We start from the raw sequence: 6,000 nt of genomic DNA, 5'->3' as shown, positions 1-6,000 counted from the left end.
AAAATACAGGGTATCTTAGATGTGACCTTTGCACTGCAGACACAGAATAAAGGGACAAATACTATAAGTGTATAGGTAGAGGATCACATTCTTTGGGGAAGCCTGTCCATGACAGAGATGGTCACGTGATCTCTGCTTGTTCGTGTGCGTTAGTGCGGGGCCAGGCCCGGGGGGGGGCAGACTCTCTGACCAGTGGAGACGGGGAGGAGAGGAGAGCAGCAGGCTGAAGATGAGTATTGTCTCTGGCAGATATGAGTAATATCTGAATCGCAGTCACCACAACACTGCATCACACTCTCCTCTCTCCAAGAACAAAGTCCACTTGTGTCCCTCTGGGTGGCTCTTCACACTGGCTGCTGCCTCTGGGCTGAAAGCAGACCTGGCTAAGCCAAACGCAAGAGCAAGTGATCTCCACTTTGAGAACACAGCAGACAAATAATCATTTCAGTGCCCCCCCCCCCCCCCCCCCCCCTTTCTGTTTTTTCTGTGTCTCTGACAGAGAGTCTCTGTCCTTTCCCCAGCATGGTGTGCTGCCTATTGGTGAGGTGGTTTTGCTGTTTTGTGCAGCATGAATACAAGTGTGTGAGTGTGTGTGTGTGTGTGTGTGTGTGTGTGTGTGTGTGTGTGTGTGTGTGTGTGTGTGTGTGTGTGTGTGTGTGTGTGTGTGTGTGTATGAAAGAAGAGACTGGCATCTCCAGCAATTTGTCCAGCTGTGTTCTCCTCAATCCTGCTCTGTAACCTCATTCTCGTAGTCTTCCCCCTTTACCTCTATCTCTTCTCAAGCCTCGTGCAGTGTAATCCTGAATTAAACATGGCTTCATATAACATGAAGGCATGACGGCAGCGTCAGATCGATAGGTCTTTAATCCCCTAGCCAGAGCTTTCCCATCCACTCAGCCACTTTGGTCTTTCAGCTAAATGCACCATGGTTCTCATTTCGATATCCTCCACACCCACTTACCACTTACCTGTCGCCCGTTTGGTCCTGCTCATCGTCCCTCGGTCTCTCTTCTGTACTCGCTCTCAAAGTCTACACTCTTCTGACCAGTGCCATGTTCTCCTTGTCTGAAGAACAGCCCCGTTTCAAACATTATCTCTGTAGTATTAGTTTCAAATTCTTTGCCTATGGGGAGAACGTTATTCGGTATGAACTATTTTGTTATTGTAGTTTTCAGTGTGCTTACATAAGTTTCTAGATTCCCAGTATGTAATGTAAATGATGAAAAGATGGCTCTGTGTAAGATCTGAAGATGAGCTCCTGGTCATTAGCAAGTTCTTCATATAGATGGATCCTCCTTTACTATTTTTTCCTGTAACAAAATATCTTACAAAATAGCATGTGTGAAAGAAACAGAAATAAACTTTTTTTTATCAGCATTAATGAAGATACTTTCCTACAGTGTTATTTGCTGACATTTCTCTAAAGGTTGTGGCATATTACTTGGTGATATGGTATAATGAAGCTTGTGAGTCATGAGGAGAGGACGAATTTTGATTAAGACACCGGTCCGAGGGCTTTGGGATTATTTACCCTCCAGCCAGCGTGTCTCTGTGTTATGATTTGGAAATGTAAGCAATATGGAATATTTGTCCATATTCACAATTTAAAAAGTAATTTTTCTAACTAACAGATCTCTTTTTTAGGTATTTTGTGCTCGGAGCAGATTGTTTAATGTTATGGAGAACGTGTGCTGATCAGACCCACTGTCAGAGCCAGTCTCCTTATCTGGACCTCTCTGGAGTTCTGTGCTTCGGTACCGTGTCCAGTGTCTTGGTGTTCCTCAACCTACCATAAACAGAGGAAGAGGACAAAAGAGGATATTCCGTCCTCATTTCTAGGACATTAGTGTCAGGGTCCACTAATTATAGACTGAAGAAACCTTTAATTTTGCATTATTGAAGGGGCTGGCTGAGGGAAGGCAAATAATACATGAAAAATAGAAAGTAGTGCAATTTTTCCCTCTCCATCTCTCTCTCTCTCTCTCTCTCTCTCTCTCACACACACACACACACACACCGCAAACACATGCACACACACACAAACACTAACACCCACCCCCACACACACACATGCAAACACACACACTCTAACACCCACCCACACACACACACACACAAACACACGCACACACTAACACCCACCTACACACACACACACACACACACACACATGCAAACACCAACAACCACACACACCTCTTAACCTCCCCCCCCACATACACACACACACACACACACACACACACAGAAGCTCACACATATTATGAGAATGGAATGTAGTCCATTCAGGCTCAAACGATATTGGCTAACTGATACGACAGCCTGTTTCTTTCACTAAAATAGGTCAGACTTTACTTCTGTGTTCTCTAAAGTGAACATCAGTTGCGGTACATTTGGGGGGGGGGGGGTCATATGTTTTCTTTTTCTAGTTTAAATATTGCTCGTTTCAGTTTCAACCTGATCTTTGACAATATTCTTACAAGAATAAACCCAAATTCCAAATAACATTTTCATAAGACATTACTGATTGTAAAAGTTTCTATTTCTTAGTATAAAATGAACAATCATTATATGAGAAGTGATTGGTTTGCGCACAGGGAGCTGTTTCTGTTGGATAGCCTATCATATGCCAGAATATTGAACTGTAAGGTATCCTTTACTTTTGTGTGGTCCCCAAAAGCATTGACGTAGCTTCTGGCTTTGCCCTCGCCGAGACTTGAGGTTGTCCTGGTGATTACATTTGAATTAGAGAACACTTTGAAGCTGAAATTGCATAAAACAAAGCCCTGAAGGCAGCCACAATCAATAGTCAATATATATTTTTCCTGGCTAGCACATTCACACAATTATTTGAGGCTGATAGTGATAAAAACACCTAAATCTCTTTCTCAAGCAATCTTTTCTCTCTTTGGCTGTGTGTAATTCAGTTCTCCTCTGAAAGCCACAATCTAACCAGCTTTATTAGAACTGAGAACCTGATGGAACCTGATGGTAAGCTTTAGGCATCATCTAGGTGGAGGGGAAGTTGGTGAGTTTGTCCTCCTTTTGCCTCATACTTCTCCAGCGATGAGCGTGGTAGTGACTAGCTGTCTTTCTCTCGGGGCTCATGGGTCTCCAGTGTTCATGCTGCAGAATGTCGTGTGGGTTCAGTGCGTGCGCTGAAGTAATCATATCGGCTTTTCCACATTACTACATTCCTTCTTTTGAACATGCTACTGCAACATCAAAACCAACCAAGCAATATAAATGTTATGGCATGTCATGTATGTATATGTGGATTCATAGAGCTCAGAGACTGTAGGAGATCTCTAGGCATGTTTAAGCTACAGGCCATGCCAAGTTCTCTATGGTACCTACTTACTATTCTCACCAAAGGAAAATTATGAACTGGATCAGGAACCTCTTGAAACTTCTTCACTTTATGCTGTTGTCAGAGTCACTACGTTAACTTGGAGGAACTTGGAGTTCTTCTGGCAGCAGAGAAAGTTTTGACAAATCGATGATTTTACTTCAGAATGTTTCTACAGTGGCAGTTAAATTTCTTTAACTTGGACTCAAGTTTGTACAGGTATTGAAATGGTACGGTGAGCCATGAAGGAGCGGTTGAACAGGACATGTTTAGATACACAACTAACGCCGAGCGGCAAAGCTGTAGGTGTGAGGCTGTGAACTGAAAACTTTATGGAACTTTAATTGAGCTGTCTGTGTCTGATATATCAGCTTTACCTTTTGTACATATTTAGTGAGCTTGGATTACTGGTAAGAATACAATGTTCACATCAGGAAATTAACAGGAACATGTCACCAACATTATTTGTGTGTGTGTGTGATTCAGAGAAAGAGGGGAGGTTAAAAGGCATTTTCCTTGTCCTGTTGGTAAGCATACAGCTCAGTTGTCTGCTATTGATCTATCACAGAACTCTCCGTGAGGGGGTGTTTGTGTAGAAGGACTACATGGGTAATCAAGACTGCCATCTAAAGATCTGTCTCTTACACCAGTTTGAGAGTTTCCACAGTAGCGTTACGGAGACACATTCCAATAACTAGCCTGACAGGCAGTGAGAGCAGGAGCTGATCAAGCCTGTAGGGCACTTCACCTCACACTTCAGCTGGGACAATGAGGAGATTCAGAGGACCTTCCCTGCAGAAGACCTTATTAAAGCTCCCCCATGTCAGAGACAGCTGAGAGGAAAACAACTGATAGGAATGCAAGGTTTGACATAGCCTACTGTAATGCCTGTTTATTTCAAGAGCAATATTATATACTATATTACTATACAATAATAATATACTATATTATTATATATTAAATATATACTTCAACATGAATAGGTCAATACAATATGTGTACTTACAATCAGAAAAGGTTATTTCATTCTAACAAGGACAGGGCATAATACATTTCTGACCATATGCACAATAATAAAAATGGGTTCTGATAAGATTAATGCATCTGCTATCTTTCGTCCATACAACTGAATATGCTTGTTCCTCACATGTTTAACATTTGTGTCCAGCTATTTTTAGTGGAGGAAGATCAACAACTTCTAAGTCAGAAACACTAAAATCGCTGAATAGGACATTTAAGTAATGTACCATTTGTCCCATATGCATAGATTGTGCATTTGGGCTCCTGTTTTGTATCTGTGGTGTTTAAGTATTGATCATATTTGGGCACGCCGTGGACTTAAAAACATAGGTGGGGGCTACTGTAGGCTGGTGTTTGGCAAGTTGTTTCGATTCATATTCATATGGTGCTGTTTCCTGCAGTGACTGTGTGTTGTTGCGGTTTGGGTATTTCCTCCGGCAGATTAGGTGAATAATTAATTTCCTCTCCGATATGGAAGACTGACTGTAATTAAAGAGACGAGAGAGGCAATGAGAGCGTCCCCCCCCCCCCCTCTCTCTCTCTCTCTCTCTCTCTCTCTCACACACACACACACACACACACACACACACACACAGCATCAAAACACTCTCTAGCGTCTGATACCAAACGCGATGAGGAAACTTCCCCCTATCAGCTGCGTTTTGTTTAGTAAATAAAGACACTAAATCAATAAATCAACGTTGATATAATTCGACACGACGCGATTTTTGCATCTTTTCTCGACCCCCTTAATGTTTATACGTTACATCTGATACTTGGTTTGATCTTAGACATCCTAAAATCTAATCCAAAACGTATCAGGTGCCCGAAACATGGCGTTAAATGAACGATAGATTTGTTTCGCATTGGAAAATAAAGGCGTTTACTGTTAATGTTGGAAATGTATGGGCTACTTCAGGGAACGTCCACTTAATGTGTTTGGCCCGCAACTTTAAACCACATAGCCTCCGTACAATGACGACGTGTAAGATCTGTGTTATCTTTATAAATAAGACAGCCCGATGGTGTGGAGGAGGCTCCCCTGTATCTTTAAGCAGTGCGGGGTTTGTCCGACAGGAGGCGTGTCTCCTCCATGGCCCCAGCGCGGAGAGCCGCACGTCTGAGGGAGCGGGTTCCTTCTCCGCTCTCGGAACTATTCAACTTCTTCCCCCCGCAGTTGTGAGTCCTGCTCGGCTCATGGTGCTTTTATCAGCAGAGGTAAGAGTCTTTCTGATTACTGCGTTTTATCTGCCACCAGAACTGCGTCTCCTCTGTGGGACTTTACAGCAAGGGAAACAAAATGCAGTTTTCTTTAGAGATGCAGCATAAAACATGATTGGAAACTTGACTCATCTTTGATCTCACTGATTCAGTGTTTTGCTGTTTAAACTTCTGATCCATTCTGGCACGTTCACGAGGACGCGCGCGTTTTCTCTTGAGGCCATCTTAAATATCTGGGATGGTTATGATTGGTGGTTAATAAAACATGTTGAGACGTGACCCCGATCATCTGCGTGAGACTCGAATTTAAAACGCGCCTTGCCTAAATCCCAGCCCGAGTATTTATCGGGTTTATGGTGGAGAAAGTACGACGGTCTAATTAAACGCCTAGCGTGGATACAAACCGTCTA

At 42.8% G+C, this 6,000-nt stretch overlaps 1 protein-coding gene across 3 annotated transcripts in view; it reads left to right on the top strand.

The window, feature by feature from the left end:
* The first annotated feature begins 5,439 nt into the window (after nucleotides 1–5,439).
* The window catches only part of grik2 (glutamate receptor, ionotropic, kainate 2), a 137,205-nt gene continuing 136,644 nt past the window's right edge, over nucleotides 5,440–6,000 (top strand). For all 3 annotated transcript variants that reach the window (XM_076971827.1, XM_076971831.1, XM_076971832.1), the window contains exon 1: nucleotides 5,440–5,587. The gene's annotated coding sequence lies outside the window, so the exon portion shown is untranslated. The remainder of the gene's footprint in view (nucleotides 5,588–6,000) is intronic.

This window comes from Brachyhypopomus gauderio, chromosome 13 (assembly GCF_052324685.1).
Source record: "Brachyhypopomus gauderio isolate BG-103 chromosome 13, BGAUD_0.2, whole genome shotgun sequence".
Lineage (NCBI taxonomy): Eukaryota > Metazoa > Chordata > Actinopteri > Gymnotiformes > Hypopomidae > Brachyhypopomus > Brachyhypopomus gauderio.
This window is presented reverse-complemented; position numbering and strand designations above follow the sequence as displayed.